This window comes from Crinia signifera, chromosome 3 (genome assembly GCF_055691185.1).
Source record: "Crinia signifera chromosome 3, ASM5569118v1, whole genome shotgun sequence".
Lineage (NCBI taxonomy): Eukaryota > Metazoa > Chordata > Amphibia > Anura > Myobatrachidae > Crinia > Crinia signifera.
Genome location: NC_139219.1, coordinates 247273076 through 247296675, shown reverse-complemented (window position 1 = coordinate 247296675; position 23600 = coordinate 247273076).

Sequence of the window (23600 nt, the reverse complement as noted above, 5' to 3'; positions counted from 1 at the left end):
ATGATGTCTAACCGAAGGTCTCTGTCTGATTCTAAACTTGTGGCTCTGCACACTCATAAGTACATAGAAACATAGAAACATAGAATTTGACGGCAGATAAGAACCATTTGGCCCTTCTAGTCTGCCCCTTTTTTATCCTTCAGGTAATATCAACCCTTTTTAATCCTTATTTCTTTGTAAGGATATACATATGCCTATCCCAAGCATGTTTAAATTGTTCTACTGTCTTAGCCTCTACCACCTCTGATGGGAGGCTATTCCACGTATCCACTACCCTTTCTGTGAAGTAATTTTTTCTAACATTTCTCCTGAACCTACCTCCCTCCAGTTTCAGTGCATGTCCTCATGTTCTATTACTTCTTTTCCTTTGAAGAAAATTTCCCTCCTGTACTATGTTAAAACCCTTGATATATTTGAAGATTGATCATGTCCCCCATTTCCCTTCTCTGCTCCAAACTATACATGTTAAGATCTTTTAGTCTTTCCAGGTAAGTTTTGTGATGTAGGCTATGCACCATTTTAGTTGCCCTTCTTTGTACACTCTTTAATGTACAGTATTTATATCCTTCTGAAGATATGGTCTCCAGAACTGGACACAGTATTCCAGATGATGCTGACCTATAAAGTGGCATTATTACTGCCTACTGATTCCTCTCCCTATGCAACTAAGCATCTGACTAGCCTTCCTCATTGCTTTGCTACATTGCTTGAAATAGTGACTCCTAGAGCCCTACTGGGAAAATAAAATCACCCTGGTGGTAGATATGGGATGGAAGCTGTTGTTCCTAAACAGAGTGTTCCTATCTGTAGGATTAGAATATAGGCAAGTCACAATTCTGTAGTCAATGATCTTGGTCTTTAAATCTAGGAAACAAATTTCCTCAGAACTATGGTTCAAGGTTAGCCATTCGAACTGCGCTAGACACTGGTACAGGGGACCAACCAGTGGCCCATCATTTTGCATAAGTCAAACACAGGATGACGACATTAAAACATAAGATTATATTATTCTAATGATTTATCAAAGTCAAGACATTAGAAGATAGGATTAAATATTCATCTGAGGGTCAATATCATCCATCTTTTATCTAGCTATTCATTTATGACATAAGCGCCCCATATCGGGGATATTTTTTTATATAAATATATTTTTAACATAACTATACCGTGATGTTAATAACGTCTCAGGTTCTTTCTTCTGATTATGCACTATTGTATCTTTGTTAACAGCGCTGCTATGGCTACGTTCACCGGGTGTACTGACGCCATTTTCACTAGAAGTCAAAGGTGTGACTGGCAGATGACACAGCGGGACTGCGGGGGGCGTTGCCATGACAGACACCATGGGGAGTGATGGAGGGTAAGATACACTATTTATTGTTTGCTGTGTTCACAGTTTTTTATCCTGATGAAGGGAAAACTCTCCCGGAAATGTTGAGTTTATTTGAATACACTATTCTCACTGTATAAGTCTTTGAGTGCTGCCTCGTTTTTATGGAATATTATTGGAGTGTCACAGCCTACTAAGAAGTCACCAGAGCTATTTATCCCCTCTGGGGCAGCAGGAGTGCCGGAGACCAGTTCAAGTTGTATGTATATATATATATATATATATATATATATATATATATATATATATATATATATATATATATATATATATATATTATATATATATATATATATATATATATATATATGTCAAAAGTTAAAAGAACGTCACTCCCGGCTCTTCAAAGGTGCAAAAAAAATTTTTATGTCTGTGTTGCCAACGGCATACATACAACATATATATATATATATATATATATAACAGCAGTCAATATTGAACCGCCCTCATTGTCCGTAGGACGGTGAGACGCATGTCTCACTATCTTGCGTCCCACCTAATAGGTACAACTTGACTCACGTCGGACAATAAGGAAGTGAGGTCACTTCCGGGTCCGGATAGAATAGGTGGAACGCAGATGCCGTAATTATGCGTTCCACCTCCGAATTTGCGATTATTTGGAGTGTTTTATTGCACTCCAAGAGTTGCTGGTACTGCGAAGTTTAATGTATTTAATCAACTCTCCCTATCTTATAACCTAATCACATATAGGGGCTCAATATGAACAGTTCTGGGACATAACTATTCCTCAGGGAAACAGGAAGTAGGTACACACCTGTTCCCCTATTTAAGGAGGAACATGAGGACTATTCAGTCACTTTCTGCCTTCAAGGAAAGAGCTAGCTGATCTTGATTGTGGTGAGTGGAAACTTATAAGGTGCATAGTGTGTTTTCTCCTGTATATAGACTAGTTCTGTTTAGCTGTATTCTTGTAACATATGTAACTTACTTAAACTCATGTTGTAACAAATTATATTTGTATCTCGCTGGTAACTATTTGGTTACATGTCATGTACCACTTTATGTAACAAGCTCCACTGCTGACTAGCCCTATTGGAGTGTGTTTCCTCTATTTATTATAGTTTTTGTACTATTATTGTATTAATTTGCAGGGTGATCTTCCCCTGCTTGTTATGCTGAGTTAAGAAAACCGTTGAAACCTCTGATTGGTGTGGTTCTGTTTATGAGCTTATATCTTGTACTTTTGGTATGTATATATATATTATAATCAATCTTTATGGTTAATTACCTTATTGGGGGTATTCAGAGCCTCTCCTATTATTTACATACTATTCATTTAATGATGGTCTCCACCTCTTTGGACTCTTGGTGTTTATTGTTTATTGGTCATTCATGATAATTTTAAAGGTGACGTTTTTTTATCTGGTCATAGTCTCTCAATATTCACGTATATTGATGCATACCCACTGGTTTATGACTAGTTGATGACATTTTGATGTTATGATACATTGAGTGACTCCTTGACATCATGACTTTGTAGGAATACTCCAACATCTTGCTGGAATCCATATCCCAAATGGCATATTATTTGGGTGGTTCCACATCTAAGTGTGATCAATATTAGTACGGTATGTACCTTTAAGTACTGATTACTACGTTGCTCACTTATTCTGGTGATCTGGGTATTCACGTGCAGTTTTATTAATAATTATTCATGATTTTTAGGCCTCTATTCACTCGTTCAGGGGTGAAGTTTACATCACCTTAGTGAATCTGTCCTCACCACCCGATAGTGGTAGGTGTAAACTTTTAGAATTGCTTACTTTCCTCTCCTCTAATCATGTTTTGGTGTACAAATCATGTTGAATCTAATCTAATTTTTATTGTATGTACATTTTTACAGAACTCTAAAATATACATTTGTTTGGTATAAAGAATACCCCTTGACTGTAAATCTTTATATCTGAATCTGTACTTTGGTATGTATTTTTTAATTATGTATTTTTTATATTATTATATATTTTGTGGAATATTCCTTGTGTGTGTAGTTTCCCCTCCCTCATTTTTCTTTCTGTACCACTTTTAGTATGGTCCCTGATGAAGTCGTGTTGACTAAAAGTGTTGGGATTCTTTTAATAAAGAAAATATTTGTGTGAACGAAGTCTACATCTTACTGCTGAATTCCACTAACCCATCATGAAAAATCATTGGTTGTTTGATAATTTCTTATGTTGATGCATGCTAGGTGGTACGATTTGAGCGCACTCTGATCTTCTCTTTTGTCTTTGATATATATATATCTATATATATATATATCTATAGATATATATATCTATAGATATATATAGATATATAGATATATATATATCTATATATATCTATATATATATATACAGTAGCTCCCGTGAGGGAAAACAGCACTTCCCAGACTTCTGCAGTAAAGGTGCAGAAGTCTAGTGAGTGCTGTTTTCCCTCACGGGAGCTACTGTATTTACATAGCATTGTTCTTGCATACACTGCTATTTATACGGCACCCCAGCGGCTACCTTGACACAAAGGTGAGAGTGCAGGTCTTGTTTACATAGATATATCTATATAGATATATCTATATAGATATATCTATATATATCTATATAGATATATAGGGGGACATTTACCAAAATGGATTCGTAGAAAAAAGGTGTATTCGTAGGGAGAAATACACCTTTTTTTTACGAATTTGTATTTTCGGGATTTACAATCCCGAAAATACAGGTCGAGTATCCCGTATCCGAATATCCGTTATCCGAATTATTCCGAAATACGGACATTCCAGAAAGTGAAAAAAAAAAATTTTTTTTGCTAAAAACTCACTGGGGACATATGTAACAGCATCACTGGGGACATGATATGTAACTGGCACTATATATGTGCAAGACAATGATTGCTTGGCATTCAAATTCAGTGCTGAGATAGTACACACATTTTGTTTCACGTTTTGAAACCTTGTTTTTTGAACAATTAAAATATGTTTGTGTGTATTTTATGTGGTAATAAAATATATTTGTGTGTATATTATGTGTTTATACAGCATAAATGCAAGATACTTCAAAATACATCATTGAAATATTAAAATATTCCGAAATACGGAATAATCCGTTATCCAAAATTCTCCTGGTCCCGAGCATTTTGGATACGGGATACTCAACCTGTACAACAATTCGTATTCCTAAAGATGGAACATTCGTATTTGTATTTACAAATACGAATGTCTAAACCATCGATAGAATACGACAGAAATCACCATTCAAAAGAATGGTGGTTCCTGATTTACTAAGCAGCCGTACTGATAATACGGCTGCTATGTGGTGTAAAACACCCACGCAAATACGGCAGGAAAATACACCTTGCTTTCCCTGTCGTATTTGCTTAAGCCTTTCAGTCAGATCCGTGCAGGCTTTAGTGTAAAAAAATAGAAAAAAAAATAAATATAAAAAAAAAAAACAGCGTGGGGTCCCCCCACAGCCGTAACCAGCACCAGGCTGAAGAAGCCGGGGCCGGTAATTAAAAATCAGGGAACCCGACAAATAGGGGTTCCCCGATTTTTAACAACCAGCCCCAGGCTCCAGGTCCGGGGCTGGTTCCCAAAATACGGGGGACAAAATGACTAGGGGTCCCCCGTATTTTAAGAACCAGCCCCAGGCCAAACCAGCCTGCAAGGTAATGTCACAGCCGGGGGACACTTATGATATAAGGTCCCGCGGCCAAAACATTAACCCTACCGACCAGTCAGCCTGGCCAGGGGCCCTGGGGGAGTGGGGACCCCCCCAATAAAGGGGTCCCCCCCCTCCAGGACTTATCTGACCAGGCTGAAGCCTGGTGCTGTCCTCGATGCCCCTGGGCGGTGGGCATCAAGCTGATAGTGGTGTAAAAAAAAGATTAAACTATTGTCTAATACTGGGGCACTATGAGTCCCAGCAAGCCTCCCCCGCAAGCTGGGACTTGGAGAACCACAAGTCCCAGCCTGTGGGGCATTAAAGGGCCCGCTGGGTCTTGTAGTGCCACAGTATTAAAAATAGTACAATAAAACACACTGACACATACTTAAAATAAAACTTTAATACATACAAAGCCCACACATACTAATACTTACCTATCTTCTTCCCGTAGGTAGCCCTGGTCCTGTGTCGTCTTCTGGTCCTGTGTCGGCGTTCTTCTTCATGTCGACGTCGCTGTCGGCGATGGCGTCCGGAGTCCGGAGTCCAACGAAATCCATGTGGAAGCTGTGGAAGGAAACCATACTCACCTGTCCCAGCGCGACGTAGTCCAGGTAAGGGTCTTTGCAAAAAAACAAACCGAGAACGCGAAACCAGCCGGACAGCAGGAGCCGCACAGTGTTTGTGTACATCGTGCGGCTCCGCCTCCCGAATGCGGTATTCTGTGTCCCCTCGCGGGGCTCGCTACACTCGCCACGCTTCGGGCTCGGTGGCTCGCTACGCTAGCCACAGGTTTATATCCAACTCCATGCCCACTTGGATAGTAGGGGTATGAAAAGGACCCCTTTTCCCATTGAATTCCATGTTAAAATGGACTCAGTCCATTTTAACATTAAATCCTATGGAAAAATCGGGTCCATCGCATCGCATCCGATTTGGTCGCACGCGATGCGATGCGATGTGCCCGATCCAACCCGATTTCTAAATCGGGCGCCCAGATACTACATAAGTACCCATAAGTGTCCCCCGGCTGTGACATTACCCTGCTGGCTGGTTTGGCCTGGGGCTGGTTCTTAAAATACGGGGGAGCCCTAGTCATTTTGTCCCCCGTATTTTGGGAACCAGCCCTGGACCTGGAGCCTGCGGCTGGTTGTTAAAAATCAGGGAACCCCTATTTGTCGGGTTCCCTGATTTTTAATTACCGGCCCCGGCTCCTTCAGCCTGGTGCTGGTTACAGCTGTGCAGACTGCCTGTACGAATTCGTATTAGCGGCCGTATATATGTGCCGCTAATACGAATGGTTACACCATCGGAGGGTTACAAAGCAGTCGTATATGACTGCTTTGTAGTTTCCCCTCCGGAACACGACTTTGCATACGACTGAAACAGTCGTATGCAGTCGGAGGGGAAATACCAATACGAAAAACTAATTTTTTCATATTGGTAAATTTCCCCCATAGTCACTGTTTGGTGGTGCAGCACTCCCCGCATATTCACGAGACAGGAATCTAGTTTAAAGGCAACGTTTCAATGTCTTTAATGAGACATTTTCATCAGGCTAACTGAGCATAAGAATGTTACATACCTTTACACCTCTGTGCTCACAGGTCAGCGTTCTGTCCCGCCGTCCACTGCATGGTCGCACTGACACTCACGTCATCCTGCTGACGAATAGTGCAACCATCACCATAGTAACACATACCAACAATACAAAACAACGATACGCAAACTGATATAGATGCTGTTGGCACAAGTAAACACATTCAGGAACAATATCGGTGCACTGCTTATTAACGGACTCACTGGGTATATGCTATTGCGGAGATACATGTTAAACAATACAGAAGCAATCATGGATGTAGGGCTCTATCAAATATGTCACAAATAATAGCCTACCACAATTAGGTATAGCACCCGATAAGTAAAAGGAGAAAATTATTATCAGTGGTTATTTTCTTGAGAGACAGCTGATGCCTAAATTCTCATTTAAGCCCTTAGGTGCCAAGGTGTCTAGGCGGTAGATCCACCTTGTTTCACACTTCAGTAATAATAAACCACGGTTGCCACCCCTGATGTTTAAAGGCACGTGATCAATCATTCGATATCTAAGCGATGGCAATGAATGTTTGAATGCTACAAAATGCTTAGGTACAGGCAAATCACATGTCCCTCCTGCAAGAGCTTGTCTAATAGTAGATCTATGAGTGGTTATATGCTCTTTAAAAGATCTTTCTGTTTTGCCTATGTATGATAGGCCACAGGGGCAGATTAATTGATATACTACGAATTTTGATTCGCAACTCAAGGTATGCCGAATTGTGAATTTCATACCTTGTTGGGGATGGTAGAATATGTTGCCGGGAATCATGCATGTGCATACTGTACAAGTGCACCTGATACACCCTCTGGGTGCCGGTTTTGTAGGTTGGTTGAACTTAGTGATATCTGTTTTTACTAGCATATCACGTAAGTTAGGGGCTCGCTGGTAGCAGGCTAGTAATTTAGTGTTAGGGATATTGATATCACTATCGCTTTGTACGATAGGCCAAAGTTTCTTAGAAGTTTTATTAACAATCGGGCTGGCTGTAGTAAATTTGGTCACCCATGGGATGATCTGTGGCAGTTGCTTGGTAGAATTGGGGGAAAGCAACTGTTCTCTGGAGATACACAAGGCCCTTTCTCTTGCTGCCAAGAGATCGTTCCATTTGTATCCCCTGGCTAAGAATCTCTTTAATAGGGCATCAATTTGTCATTCGGCTTCTGCCGTGTCAGACACTATGCGTTTGATGTGGATGATTTGAGAATATGGCAAACCTTTAATGAGACTGGCAGGATGTGCGCTATTGCCATGTAAAAGATTATTCCTATCCGTCTCTTTTTGAAAGAGTCTAGTCTCAATTAAACCATTGTTCAAGTGTAATTTCACATCAAGGAAATTAATGATTTTTTGATCACATGTGATCGTCAATTTGACAGGGCTGTCACTCGAATTATGCAAATCAATGTGCTTTTTAAGATCAACAATGGGACCTGCCCAAATTATAAGCAGGTCGTCGATAAAATGACGATATAGCATAATTCTGGCACTCAAATTAGGAACATCAAAGAATAATTGCTGTTCAATGGCAAACATATATATATTTGCATAGGCCGGAGCGGCATTAGAGAACATTGAACAGCCATTCGTTTGAAGACAGAATTTGCCATCGTGCAAGAAATAATTCTTGGTTAGTACAAATTGCAACAAAGACACAAGAAAATCGATTGGAGGACCAATATAATCATTCTGAGCAGCCCAAAACATTTCAACAGCCTCAATACCTGCACCATGAGGAATGATGGTATACAGGCTTTTAACGTCTAGGGTTACCAACCAAATTTCACCCTCAAGGACCGGCAAATCACGTACTGTTTGTAACAATGAAGTAGTGTCCAATAGGTAACGGGGATGGCGAACAATGTACGGTTGCAAAATAGCATCAATGAGTACAGATGATAATTGGGACAATGATTGTCGGGCCGCAATGATTGGCCGACCTGGGGGGTCAACAAGGGATTTGTGGATTTTGGGAATACTATAAATCACGGGCACCACAGGGAACTTGGGGGTCAAGGCATCACTGAGAGACTGGTTGATCTTATTAGCAAGAACTGCTGTTTGTAAAAGACTTTGAAGTTGCTTCTGGAAAGTAAAAGTAGGGTCTCTAGGAAGAAGCTGTTAAGTAAGATGATCTGACAGTTGTACATCCAACTCGGCTTTATACTTTACAAAGTCCATAATGACAAGAGCTCCTCCTTTATCTGTAGGCCGGAAAATGAACCCTTGGTTATCCGCTAATTTTTTCAATGTTAAACGCTCGGCCGCTGATAAGTTGGAGTGTTGTATGGGCTGAAGTGAGAGTTCTTTATCAACTTGTGAGCCCAATAGCCGCATGAAAGTTTTAATCGACGGGTTCGTAGACTGTGGCTCAAAATTAGAGCGAGGTAAGAGTTTGTTGTGTCGAGTGCTGCCGTCACCCAGTCGCTATATATATATATATATATATATATATATATATATATATATATATATATATAAACACAGGGGCCCAGCACTTACTACAACAAACTAACTCACCTTAACATTCAAATAATCAATTAAATAAATAATGGGGTTTTAGTTCATGAAGTGATCAATGCATTTAAGTTTGCATCCCATCGCCAAGGGACCCCATTTCACTGCAAGTCCTACACTAACAACTGATTTTCATGGGAACCTGGCAACTGTTTGCACATCATAGCTAAAATGAACATGTGTTATTTTCCTGGGTTAAAGCTCAACTGCCATGTCCTTATGGCTTTTAAAGGTGAGACCATCCCAAACACAGCACCTGAATTAGTATTAAAGGGCCAGCTGTCCCTTTAATACTACACACGTTTAATAGACCCAGAATATACTGGGACACCTAATACCCCTTCCACATCGCACAAGTAACCTGGGTTGGTGACTTGTTGACCCGGGTCGAAGTGCGTTGTGAACACACCACACCAAATGACCCTGGTCAAGCAACCCGGCATTTCGATCTAGGTTAGATGAGGGGTCTGTAAAATGGGCAACCCGGGTTTAATCTGAAAGCGCTGGACCGGGTCGAACACACATTTGCGATGTCAGTCTATGCTTAGCTCTGCCCATTTCTGAAAACCCCTCTTTGCAAATCCTGCGTTTGCCCCTGATACCCCTTCCAACCTCTATGTCAGTCTGCTATTAACCAGTCTTATTTTATTTCCGTTTCTTCCTATTTAAAAGTGGAATGGAATTTGTTGTGCTGTATAACAAACTGTAAATAAAAAATAATAATATTAAAGACCTCAAATACTTTATGTATTCATGTTATTATTTCATTTTTTCTATTAAAGCTCACTTGTGCTTTGTGATGTATTTCTAATCTGTACAGCACATCCATTCTTCTTTTATTTCATTACTCATTTCGAAGCTGGCAATCTTTGCGAGTCTTGTCACCTAGTGATACCTGTCATTTACAGATAATACATTTTTGGCAAACCAGAGTTTTCTTAAGCTGTCGTATAAAGTAACAGAGGATATTTGCCAGTCAAACTATGCACAAAACAATGTTGTTGAGCTATGCACCAAACCAAGAATAGAGGGTAAAAATGTATTGAAGAAGTTTACTATCAGGATATCTTTGCATTGCAAGTAGTATTACATACATTGGTTAAGCATAATCCCAAAACCCTTTTTATACAATTGCAATAGGTTTATTTAATGTTATTTCTCTGTATTTATATGACTAAATCTATTACTTATTTGCTATTTGTAAAACAGATCTTTCACTCCTACAAAATAATTCTAAAACAGAATAGATAGATAGGAAATAGCATGCAAGCAAAATAAATTATTTAGAAGCATGTCATAATTGAATAGAATAAAGAAATACATTAAATTTAGTAACCCTTATCATACCCTCTCAGGCACTACGGGGTCAATTTTCTAAACATGAAAAGAGGTGATGTTGCCCATAGCAACCAATTAGATTCTGTCTGTGATTTTTTTTTATTGTATTCTAGAAAATGATAGACAGAATGGTATAAGGTGTGGACAGGATTACTTAAAAACAAAAATAAAACAGAGAGAATCAATTTTTTATAGAAACAAAAACAGCAATAATAATAATAAGTACTACCTTCCATATCATTGATAATAAAATAAATGATGATAACAGAATGGAGGTAAACGATGTTATAGAAAATATTAAACTACTCCAAAAATGGGAAGTTTGGAAACAATATATTGAACGTGATGAAAATGCCTTCTGGAATAATATACCAATAATAATATATATAATTAAAATAATAAGGTATCTGGATGGACTGCTAAAGATAAAGCTGCTGCAGCTTCTCTCTCGATCGAATCAGGATCGAATCGAATGGTACGCAAATGCATTCGATTTGACTATATAGTAGAGATCTGTACTATATTTTCAGAAAAAATCAAACAAGATTTATGAGGCTTTCCCACAGCGCTGGGCCCTTGGAATCAGTATAACCAGGATGATTCTTATTTCTAAAAGTAAATGCAGTCCACTCCTCCTTAAGAATTCTAAAAAAAAAATATTTAAAAAAAAACGTGAAAAACTCCACATAAAAAATTCCACATCAAAAAATGGCTTCCATATACCATAAAACATATATCAAAGATATATAACAGAAAAATATTAAAAATATATAAAATATCAAAAACAGTTCCTTTTCACAGCACGGTTACTGCCTCCTAGGGAAATTGGTGATTTTGGATGTCACAAACCAGACCTTTTCAGGGAAACTTATGATTTTGCAGAAAAAAGCAAATACCTCATACGGAAAGTTGTTATTCCCGGGTGTCTCCTATGGGGCCTTTTAACACAGTCTCACAGTCACCTCTCCAAGGTTTGGAGCAAAAAATAGGGAAAAATAAAAGGAGGCCACTCTCACCCTTCCGCTGTATACACTGTTGGGGGACTTCTCCTTGGATTGGGGACGTCACGGCCGCCCACACTGCCACTGCGGTTGTCCGTGTGACCCCTCTCCTCTGGATGCCGTCTACTCAGGGAAGGTGTTTTCTCAGAGACTGCTCTGCCACTGCAGTCTCTGGATTCTCCTGCCTTCCAGTGTCACTGACTCCACTTACGGTGAATGAATGCAGGAGCTGGAGATGGTACCAGAGCCGTCTCTCACTACGGTGCGCTAGGTCTCAGCCAGCTGTAATCAGCTGTGCGCCTCCTGCTTCCCCCGTGTCTGGTAGTCGGATTACTTGCGGATGGGTGGTCTATGCTGGACTGTCCATGCACTTGTCCGACCTCAGTCTCACAAGCGCCGCTCAGCTACCCGCTTGTGAGTGCTCTCCTTCTCCTCTCCCGCTAACACCTTAGATCCTTGTCTGCGATTGCAGTGAACCGATCGGGGAAGTCCAAGCTGCTGCCGCCAATTTCCCTAGGAGGCAGTAACCATGCTGTGAAAAGGAACTGTTTTTGATATTTCATATATTTGTCTGTTATATATCTTTGATATATGTTTTATGGTATATGGAAGCCATTTTTTGATGTGGAATTTTTTATGTGGAGTTTTTCACGGTTTTTTTTAATACATTTTTTTTCAAATTCTTAAGGAGGAATGGACTGCATTTACTTTTAGAAATAAGAATCATCCTGGTTATACTGATTCCAAGGGCCCAGCGCTGTGGGAAAGCCTCATAAATCTTGTTTGATTTTTTTCTGAATTCCTGGCTAGTATACAGTTGTACTATCGTATGAGGACAAACAGCTGCAGGACTTTGTTTGGCGCTTGAGGAGTGACTTTGTCATTTTTCGTGGTATACTATCTGTACTATATAGTCTTCCCTGACAAGACTATTTATCTATTCTATTTACACTACACGGTAGCGCGCATTGAGATCTAATCTGCATCGAATGTAGAAAAACCATTCAATGCCCATTTGATTTTCTATTCCATTTTGCTTCTATAAGCAAAATCAAATAGAAAAATAGAGCATATCTCAACTTGTGTACCCTCTATTATTACTGTATGGGATAAAGTAATGGTACAGATGTAGCGCCGCTCACCAGACCGGCCCCGCTGGCGAGCGGACACTACATCTAACTGGGACGTGCAAGCGTCCCACACGAACGCGCATCCCAGTTTCCTGACGGCGGGGGACGGGAACCCTGCCCGTCTCCGCTTCAGGGAGACGGGCAATGTTAGGGGGTGGAGCAGGGAGGTGGGGAAACGTGGCGGGGACCAGCATCAAGGCAGCGAGGTGGTGGGCGGAGCTCCGTTGTAAGGGGACGCACGCGCGTCTTGTGCGTGCGTGTCCCCTTCCGACAGCTCATTGGTGGTTGGTCCCAAGAAATAGACCAGTCACTGTAAAGCAATGCATTACTGTGTAAAAGTGTCTGTCTGTGCTGAGCAGCAGCAATGAAATCAGGGACCCTGTTTCTGTCTGGGATCTCCTTTCACCCCTTCCTGCGGCAACATGTACATGGCAGACCCTGCTGACTACAGAATGGGGCAAAAGCTTGCGAGGAACTGAGCTCTGATCAATGATGAGAGTATGGGAGGGGTAGGGGTCATGGTAAGCCACTGAGGGCTCCCCAGAACTGTCTTAAGTTTCATGTTGCCCAAATTGCCCTGCTCCTTGATCTGCACAGCAGCCTCTCCTCCAGCTGACCCCACGCGCTGCAGCTTCCTCTGCATTCTGCCCTCCTGAGCAGACGCAAATTTCAACCCAGTAACCCGACTGGTCCCAGATTCCAGGGAGTCATCTGCAAGAGCTGTGTCAGAGCAGCTATGGCTGGGGGGCCCCATGGAGACAAGGGGACCTGGGGCCACTCAGGGAGTCATTTGTGCAAAAGGAATACATAAAGCACAATGTGTGGTTTCTGCCAAGGAATTTGATGTTAGATTATATGAAATCACTGGAGAAAGAGCTCTTCTTAATACATGCACAATGGTCAAGTTCAAAACTTCTGATGAATATGCAAATATCAGTCTGCTGTCACAACTGCTTATACCCAAGAAGTTGAATCTCAGGTCACAGTTCCACTTGTTAACTCTTTTGCAGTAGTTAAATACCCTTCAAATAAAGGGTATGGGTAATAGGGTCGACTACATGAAGATTGACATGCTTTATGTCGATCCCAGAAGGTCGACAGGGCTTAGGGCGACACCTCAAAATAGGTTCACATGGCTAAGGTCGGTAGGTGGACAATTTGCCCATGCATGGCTCACTGTGCTAGGCATGTTTTGGGCACAGTGCTTAGCTAATCTCAGCACACTATTTTATTCTCCCACCACGCCATAGTGGATGGTAGGGCATGAAATGAGCCGAGCATGTCGGCTCAACGAAAAACGTGAAAAACTCACGACGACCTTTTGACTGTCAACTGTCCCATTGTCAACCTAATGCTTGTGTCGTGCTTCCAACCCTGTTGACCTTAGCCATTTTGACCTATTTTAGGTATCGACCTAAGCCCTGTCGACCTTCAGCGGTCGACCTAAGGCATGTTGACATTCATAGGGTCGACCTAATGACCATTTTCACACCGCACAATGGGGCAGATGTATTTCCTGGCAAAGACATAAACTAGAGATAAAGTAAACATAAAGTGGAAGGATTTAACGCACCAACCAATCAGCTATGTTTGAAATATGACTGTTGGGAGTTGATTGGCCGGTGCGTTATCTTCTTCCACTTTATCTCCACTTTATCTCCACTTTATCTCCACTTTATCTCTTCACCAGGCCTAATACATCTGCCTTAATATTTGAAAAGAAGACTTGTTTTCTGGGAGATTGAACATTGATATCATAAGCTCAGATATAGAGGGAAATTTACTAAGATGTGTATTCTACTTCACATGTGATGTTGCTATCGGCAAACAATCAGATGCTGTCAACTATCTTCTAGTGGGTGAAAAATAAATAAGAAGTAGATTCTGTCCTGTGAATTGCGAAGTGTACATTCCTCTGATTTGTTATGTAATATTGAGAATTTTGTTAAATGTTAATTGTTATACTGCACAGAGTACACAGGGTTCCCTATGTCCGGCTATTAACAGTCGGAAATAAAGGCAGATGGGGACAAGGTTCGAATGAGAAATTTATAAAGGTTTTTGTTTTTAATGTACCCATCATCAGTGTACACCTAACCCAGCAATGCTGTCCGCATTGACAGCCAAGTCTGCATAGCTAACAATTCCATCATCTCACCCTCTATGAACTTTGCCGCTACAGTCTAGATCCAATTCGTCTGGCAAAAATGTGTAGGATTCCTGATTGCGTTCGCTGGTGGCTTATAGAGTAATTAGAACTAATAGTGCCCTTTAATATGCCCATTTTCATGCATCTACCAGCATTTCCTTATGACACCAGAGGGCAAGTAAATGGCAACTAAATTATAATTTTAAGTGCATTGTTATTTTCTTATTTTCAAGTAATGAATTCACAGGGAAAAACTTCTATTAAATGGATTTTACTTTGCTTAAATTACTGACCGGCTTATTATGCTTGAGTATGATTTGTAAATAAAAACCGCACCAGAATATTAAGAAGTATAGCGATAGATGGAATAACATTTAGGAAGATGATTTTCAATATGCAAGCACATAATGATCAGTTCTTGTGCCTTGTATTAAACATTTACATGACGACTTTTCTATTGAAGTAGAAAAAGTGATTGTCTCAGCACTTCTTCACAAAGTCGGTAAGGAGGACGTTCACTCTGTACCATACTAATTGTTGATCTTGAGAATTTCTGTTTGTTTTAAATGATTATTTCTAAAAAAAAAAAAAAAAGTAGAGCTTATACCTGCACTGGGAGTATACACTGAATAGATATGTTTTCTGCTGATTTTAAGTTTTGTAATTTTCTATATTCAGTATTTAACCCATTTCTGTAATCACATACTGTAGTGCAGTTTTTTCATCTCTTCTGTTGCATGTCCCAATAAGAAAGTATTTAATGGTTGTTTTTAGGATTTTCTCTGAATATTCCAAATAATGTTTTTCTGAGCATGTTTTAATTCAAGTAAAAAAAAAGTTAAAAATGTTCTAGTTTTCAATCTTGACCTTGCCTCTGAGATGCTCTGAAAACTCTATGGACAGGCATGTTGGGCATAGCCAGATTAAGGGGATACGGTACCCCGGGATCCCTCTTTAAGGGTGCCCCCCAGCTGGAACACACTGACACCACTTGCTTTACCTCTTGTGCAGCAACAAAACCAGGCAATCAGAATTAGAGATGTGCGGGCTCGGATTCCACAGATCCGAGCCCGCACGGACGTCTTCAATCCGGGCCCGGATACGAGCAGCGCTCTGCGCTTCCCGCCTTACTCGAATCCGGGCGCACGGGCAAAACGTCATCGCCCGGTGTCAGATTCTCGCGAGATCACGGAACCCTTAAATTCCGCAACCTCGCGCCGGCATCTTCACTCCAATCTCGGAGAAGGGTAGGGAAGGGTGTGCTGCTGCTGTGTGGGGTCTCTGCTGGGGCCCGTGCTGCTGTGTACTGTGTCTCTGCTCAGTGATCAAGACATCACCATTGCAAGGATGACTGGTGCTGTGTTCTGTCTCTCCTTTGTGCTGGGGCCTGCCTCTGCTGAGTCTGCTCCTGTATAGTCAGTCACAGTGTGATAGTCCACTGGTGCTGCTAGTGCCACTGCCTGCCCTGCACTGCCTAGTGTCTGCTGCAGTCTGCTCTCTGCTGTTGCCACTGGCTAGTGCCTACCAGTACCTATTGCAGTATATAATTCCAGTGTGCTGTTGCCCCTGGCTACCAGTACCTATCACAGTATATAATTCCAGTTTGCTGTTGCCACTGGCAGTGGCTACCAGTATTTTATTTATTGCAGTATATAATTCTAGTCTGCTGTTGCCACTGGCTACCAGTATTTATTGCAGTATATAATTCCAGTCTGCTGTTGCCGCTGGCTACCAGTATTATTTATCACAGTATATAAAAATCCAGTCTGCTTTTTCCACTGGCTACCAGTATTTATCGCAGTATATAATTCCAGTCTGCTGTTGCCGCTGGCTACCAGTATTATTTATCACAGTATATAAAAATCCAGTCTGCTGTTTCCACTGGCTACCAGTATTTATCGCAGTATATAATTCCAGTCTGTTGCCACTGGCTACCAGTATTTATTGCAGTATATAATTCCAATCTGCTGTTTCCACTGGCTACAGTACTATCAGTCCAGGGGTGCCCACATGTGTGCTGTATCCATCCAGGGGTGCCCACATGTGTGCTGTATTTGTCCAGGGGTGCCCCCATGTGTCCTGTATCAGTCCTGGGGTGCCCGCATCTGTGCCGTATAATTCCAGGGGTGCCCCATGTGTCCTATATCAGACCAGGGGAGCTGCCCTTTTTTTTTTAATGAAAATAAAATTAAGGTGTTTTTTTTTTTTTTTACTGCAAGGGCTGTTAAATGCGCTGTAGTCCAGGGGTGAGCCAAGAGTGCTGTATAATTCATGGGGTGTTGCTAAGTAAGGTGTGCTGCTCTTTTTTATAATTAAAAGAATACACATTTTTATTTTTACTGCAGGAATTTGTCTGCCGTATAATTCCATGCCTGCCGCCATGTGTGCCGTAACAGTCCAGGGGTGCCGCCATCTGTGCCATATAATTCCATGTGTGCTGTATCAGGTCAGGGGTGCCACCATCTGTGCCGTATAATTCCTGGGGTAAGCCAAGTCTGCCGTATAATTCATGGGGTGCTGCCAAGTGTACTGTATTAGTCCAGGGGTGATGCTAAGCGTGCCATATCAGTCCAGGGGTGATGCTAGGTGTGCCGTATCAGACTAGGGGGGATGCTAAGTGTGCCATATCAGTCCAGGGGTGATGCTAAATGTGCCGTATCAGTCCAGGAGTGATGCTACCTGTGCCATATCAGTCCAGGGGTGATGCTAGGCGTGCCGTATCAGACTAGGGGGGATGCTAAGTGTGCCATATCAGTCCAGGGGTGATGCTAAATGTGCCGTATCAGTCCAGGGGTGATGCTACCTGTGCCATATCAGTCCAGGGGTAATTCTAGGTGTGCAGTATCAGCCTAGAGGGTATGCTAAGTGTGCCATATCAGTCTAGTGTTTGTGCCGCACACTTGTGTGGCTTATCATAGTTATCCAGCTACCTCGGTGCAACCTTTTGCCCTAAAAACAATATTGTAAGGTGTGAGCTGTTCAGAATAGACTGTAAATGAGTGGAAATTAATGTTATTGAGGTTAATATAGCGTAGGAGCAAAAAAAAACCCAAGAAATCCAAACACAAAACACTTAGGAGGTGTTTTGACAAAACCCATTAGAACCCAAAACCTCAAGGTAATCAGAACCCAAAACCCAAAACCCGAAAAGTGGCCGGTGCACATCTCTAATCAGAATGTGAGCTGAACAGTATGCAGTCTAGGCAGAAACAAAGGAGTACAGGATGAGTATCACTTATTCAAAATGCTCGAGACCACAAGCATTTTGCATAAGGGATTTTTTGCTGATTTCAGAATCTTTTTTTTCATACTAACCTGGCCATCTGGCAGTGCCCTAATGGTCCCCTCATGACCACAGTGTCCCATGGCATCCACAGCGGCCATCAGACTCCTCTGCTGCGGCATCCCCGGTCCCAAGGAAGCATTGCATGGTTGCGCCAGTGATATCACCGGTGCACCCATGTAATACATCCTTGGGACCGGGGATGCAGCTGAAGAGGATTCCGATGGCTGCCATGGACTTTGGGGGATGAAGTTAGTATTAAAAAAGAGGCGGGGAAAAAAAACCCTAAATATTCTGAATACCTACGGTTTTCAGAATATTTCAGATATGGGATTTCCAGATAAGGGATACCCAACCACAGGTTTCAGGAACTACAAAATGAGCAGCCACCCCCCCCCCCCCACACCCACCCCCCGACCCCCCACACCCACTCAATTTAAACACAATACATTTTATGTCATAGAATATGTTATGAATTACTAATAATGCTACACTCACCATGTGAATATAAATTAAAGAGACTAATCCAAAATTTTAAATTCACATCAATATACTCCTCTTCTCATTTAAAAGATTACATGGAAATATGGTTTATGAATTTGGACCAATCGAAACCCAAAGAATCTCTCAAGCAGGGGGTATTCTTTTAGTCACTATTCATTTTATCCTTGTATGGCATATTTTTAATGTAATGCTTATTCGAACATAGAACCTGATTGAGAGTTGATCACTGATCAGCGAATTCACAGATCGAATGATTATCGAATAATTGCACATGCATACGGATCGTAGAGTGTATGCACAAGGATAAAAAAAGTGACAGAAATTGTGGATGGATCATAAACGTAATGTGGCCGAAGGTTGACTGACAGGAAGCCTGCATTTTGGGGTGGCCTCTGCAATTTTCAGGGAGTGTCCAAAAAAATGCAGGCGTGCGCAGGTGTTTTAAGGGAGAGTCTGTGACATCAAAGCCGGCCTCTATCAGCCTGTCTCTGTCGCCGATGACTGGTAGGGTCCGACCTACTGTATTCACATTTGCGCTGACTGTTAAAATCATTGGATGGTTCGTGAATTGTGTATTTGCAAGTGTATAGTGATATGCGGGTTTTCTTTCTGTCTCGGCGGCAGCTATCTACTTGCAATCATTTGCAAATTTTCCGATAAGCCATCAGGTCTGAATCAAGTCGAAGTTAGTCCGTCCAACATGGCCGCCTCATCTGGAAATCTGTGCAGAATGAAAAATACTGCATTATTCTAATGTACAGTACTTGTAAAGTTCTCACCAAGTATGTTATCTCTATGTTTATGTATCCTTCCCAGTGTAATCATGCGTGGGGTGCATAAAATGCTACCTCGCCCGGATCTTTCATGGGTATGATGAGTAGTCTTATGATTGATGACCTAAAATGGCTGCCTCACGGCACCTATTTATTATCTCCACGTTCTCTGTATGTCATGCAACACTATACCTCTTTACTGTGTTCATTGGGGATGCAGTTAGAATAGTGGTGGTTGGGATGCCAGGTGCCAGAGCCCTGACTACCGTCAGAACACAGGCGTTGTAACTTCGATATGGATCATCAGGATGCCGACGCTGGAATTCAGACATCCGGCATCCTGAATGTAAGTATGCTGGGGCAGGTTAGGGTCAGGCAAGGGAAGTGGAAGGTTTAGGCACTAGGGGGAACATACAGTAGGGTTATGGTATGGTGAGGGGGCTAATGTTAGGCTGCTGGAAGTTTACTTGCAGGGTGGGAAGTTAGGTTTACATGGCAGGGTACTGAGGTTGGGAACTAGTGGGGAGGGTTTAGGGTAAGGTTGTGGGGGGGGGGGGGGTAGGCTTAGGCTACACACAGGGGGAGTTGGGGGGCATTTGGAGAGGACTGTTGCTCATGGAGCCTCTGTCAGGAGTCTCAAAATCAGGATGCTAAGGTTGGTCTTTTGCCCACTTGCATCCCTACTGCTTGCATATTGTATATATCCATTTGATTGTCCTTGTATTGTATTATATTTATTCTATCCGTTATATGCCTTGTATCCAATTGGAGAACTGCATAAACAAAATTACTATTGTATTATTATTATTATTATTATTATTATTATTATTATTATTATTATTATTATTATTATAATGCAATAATATTATAGCCAGCAACATTGTAATATCATTATCATAAATGGAGGGATTTGGATATTCGCGCTACTAGAAGAATCTGATATCATCATCATTTTGATTTTTGCACCAGTAGTCAAGCACCACAAGTGCTGCAAGTAATTATCTTCCAAATATATATGCCGCCTTGTGGTCATTTGCAATGCATTTTGTGTAAACATACCGTTACTGCTTACTGTGCTTTATCATGCTTTTACATTATCTCCACCTCTGCCCCCTTAGCAACAGGGGTTAAAACTTAAGTGTAACTCCATGGAAGGGGGTTATTCAGACCTGACTGCTGCTCTGTGAAATTGCCGAGCCCTGCTATCAGATAGGCGCCGAACCACCAGAGTGATAAAAAATAGCAGATTAGGGATTAGCTGCAAATCCATATAGAACTCACTAACCACGTAATGATTTTTTCACTGTGTGCAGTATGTGCATAACCCAGGACATACTCGGCCCGTGCGATACAAACAGGCTGATCGTGGACGGAGCTGATGTCACACACCCTCCCTGAAAACACTTGGGCACACCTGCAATTTCCTGACACTCCCAGTAAACAGCCGAGTGACACCCACAAACGCCGGTTTCCTATCAGTCAAGTTGGATACGCCCAGCGATTTAAAAAGATGCTGGATTATATTGCAGTATGGCCTCGCACATGTGTGCTACCATCCGTACGCAATGCCTGGAATCAAACATTGATGTGATAGCTATGTGTATTGTAGCCATTTTCAGCGATAGTGTTAGGACCTGCAGAAAAGTGGGGTCCCTTGAAGGGGGCTGCAGGCTTAAATGCATTGATCAATTCATGAACCAAATCTCCACTATTTATTATCAGTTAATTTAGTGTGTGCAGAGCCCCTACAATGTCTGTTTAAACAATGTGGTCACAAGCCATAGGGCACCCCAAAACTAGGAAAGGTGAGTGCCAATGTTAAGTGTATATATTGTTTATTAGATTCATTTTATTAATTAGTCTTATTGTGGTCACATTCTCTCATGCACCCTGTTTTTAACTAAGATTCCATAGCTTATGGTTTCCATAGATTCCATAGCTAGATGATTAGTGACAGGTGTGTTGGTAGCTGCTCACCTATAAAAGCAAAGTGTGCTGTGAGCTTCAGACCAGATAGCATGCCTGGAATCAAACATTGATGTGATAGCTATGTGTATTGTAGCCATTTTCAGCGATAGTGTTAGGACCTGCAGAAAAGTGGGGTCCCTTGAAGGGGGCTGCAGGCTTAAATGCATTGATCAATTCATGAACCAAATCTCCACTATTTATTATCAGTTAATGTAGTGTGTGCAGAGCCCCTACAATGTCTGTTTAAACAATGTGGTCACAAGCCATAGGGCACCCCAAAACTAGAAAAGGTGAGTGCCGATGTTAAGTGTATATATATATATATATATATATATATATATATATATATATATATATAATAACTGTGTAGGATCCGGCACTCCCTTCAATAATAATGAAATGCTGTGGTGCCCTCCAAAACCCTTTGTGGGGGTAGCATACCAGTGTGGTGGGCGGCACTCAATCAGACTTGAATTCCAGTATGAAGTTAAAACAGCCTTTATTCTCCAACGGCGTTTCGGGGTAACACACCCCCGTTTTCAAGGACAGACAATCAAAATACAAATGCACAGCATATTTATACATAAATTTCCCGCCACCAAACACCCAGAACTGGCGTGGACACGCCTTACTCACCTGTCCAGGCAATCACCGCCAGCGTCCGTCACTGCTGTCAACCACGATCCAGAGGTGCAACGCCGCAATGTCACCCCATGGAACCTAAGAGCTGTATAATGGTTCCGGGTACCTCACTGCACGGCGCACACGTCCGGGGTTCCAGTCACGTGATGCGATCCGACCAATGGCTATGCCTTTACAGGGAGAATGTTGTGTTGCCAGGCAATCTGAAACCAAATATATACAAAAACATAAATACATTTAAAATGTCAATGCGCTTAAAATATTTAAAACAATGATGTCTGCTGATGTTGTCACTTATTATTTAACCTGAATTCATGCTGCAGGAAATATACCTAATAATTAACATGTATATACTATAAGCAACGGACTACATGACTGCTGAGATAACAACATATACAGTATAAAATTATCAATAATAGCGTTGCTCACGGCTAAAGGGAAAATTCGCCCACTTGTATGACCACAGGACCTAAGTCAAAATAACCACACTTGACAATGTTGAATTTAACCAGTTAGACCCCCGATGACAAAAGTACAACAAACAGTCATAACCCTCACTAAAAGGTACACAATGTTTAGCAGAACAAAACAGAACCCCACGCACATAGTGTTCACAGAAAGCACTGTAGCCCCAAATTTGATTGAAGCTCCGGTCCCTGTTGACTGGGCCTTTCATAGATGCTTTGCCTGTGCATACGACAGTATTCTACAATCAGAGGTGCTGCTTTATCTTGAATTTCTGCTGTGTCAGCAATACAAGACCTGAGGTATTCTCTAGCATTTAATGAGCTATACCTTTTGCTTGGCCTATAAAACTCTGGTTCTATTGACAACCAGGGACAGATCACTGGCGAACTTATACTGTCACACAGTTACAGTTAATGCAGTTTGATTTTGATCATGATTCTGTTCCTGCTGGCCTGAGATTCTGATATCCTGATCCTGCTGACCTAAGCACCCGGCAGTCTGGAATATTTGGCATCTTGTCACCAGTGTGCAATAATGAATACCTGGTACACAGGGGGTTATTCAGACTTGATCGCTTCTCTGCAAATTGGCAGAGCCCTGCGATCATATAGCTGCCGGCCTATCAGAGTGATATCCTGCCCCGTGCAAGGCCGCAAAAGGCCTGTGAAACTATCGCAGGATGGCAATTAGCTGCAAATCCATTTGCAACTCACTCACCATCAAAGGATTTCTCTAGTGTGTGCATTCTGTGCATTACCCAGTACCTACTCGGCCAGTGCCACAGAAACAGGTCTCGCCCGGAGCTGACATCATACACCCTTCCTGAAAATGCTTGGGAACACCTGCGGTTTTCCTTACACTGCAAGAAAACGGGCAGGTAACACCCACAAACGCCGGATTCATTTCAATAAACTTGCGAACTGCGTGCGATTAAAAGACGCTGGATTTTATCGCTGGATGGCCTTGTTCATGTACACATCACTCCGTACACATGTAAAATTAATCGATATTCACAGCCCAACAATCAGGTCTTACTAACTCCCACGTAGTGTTCCCGCTAGGCTTATTTTGCAGGGCGCTGCGCCCTGCCCCTTTAGAACCCGCCGAATTCCGCCCTGCCCATTTTTTGCCGCCCTGCAGTTGATAAGTTAATAGCAGCCCTGCGCCCTGCACAGATAATACCC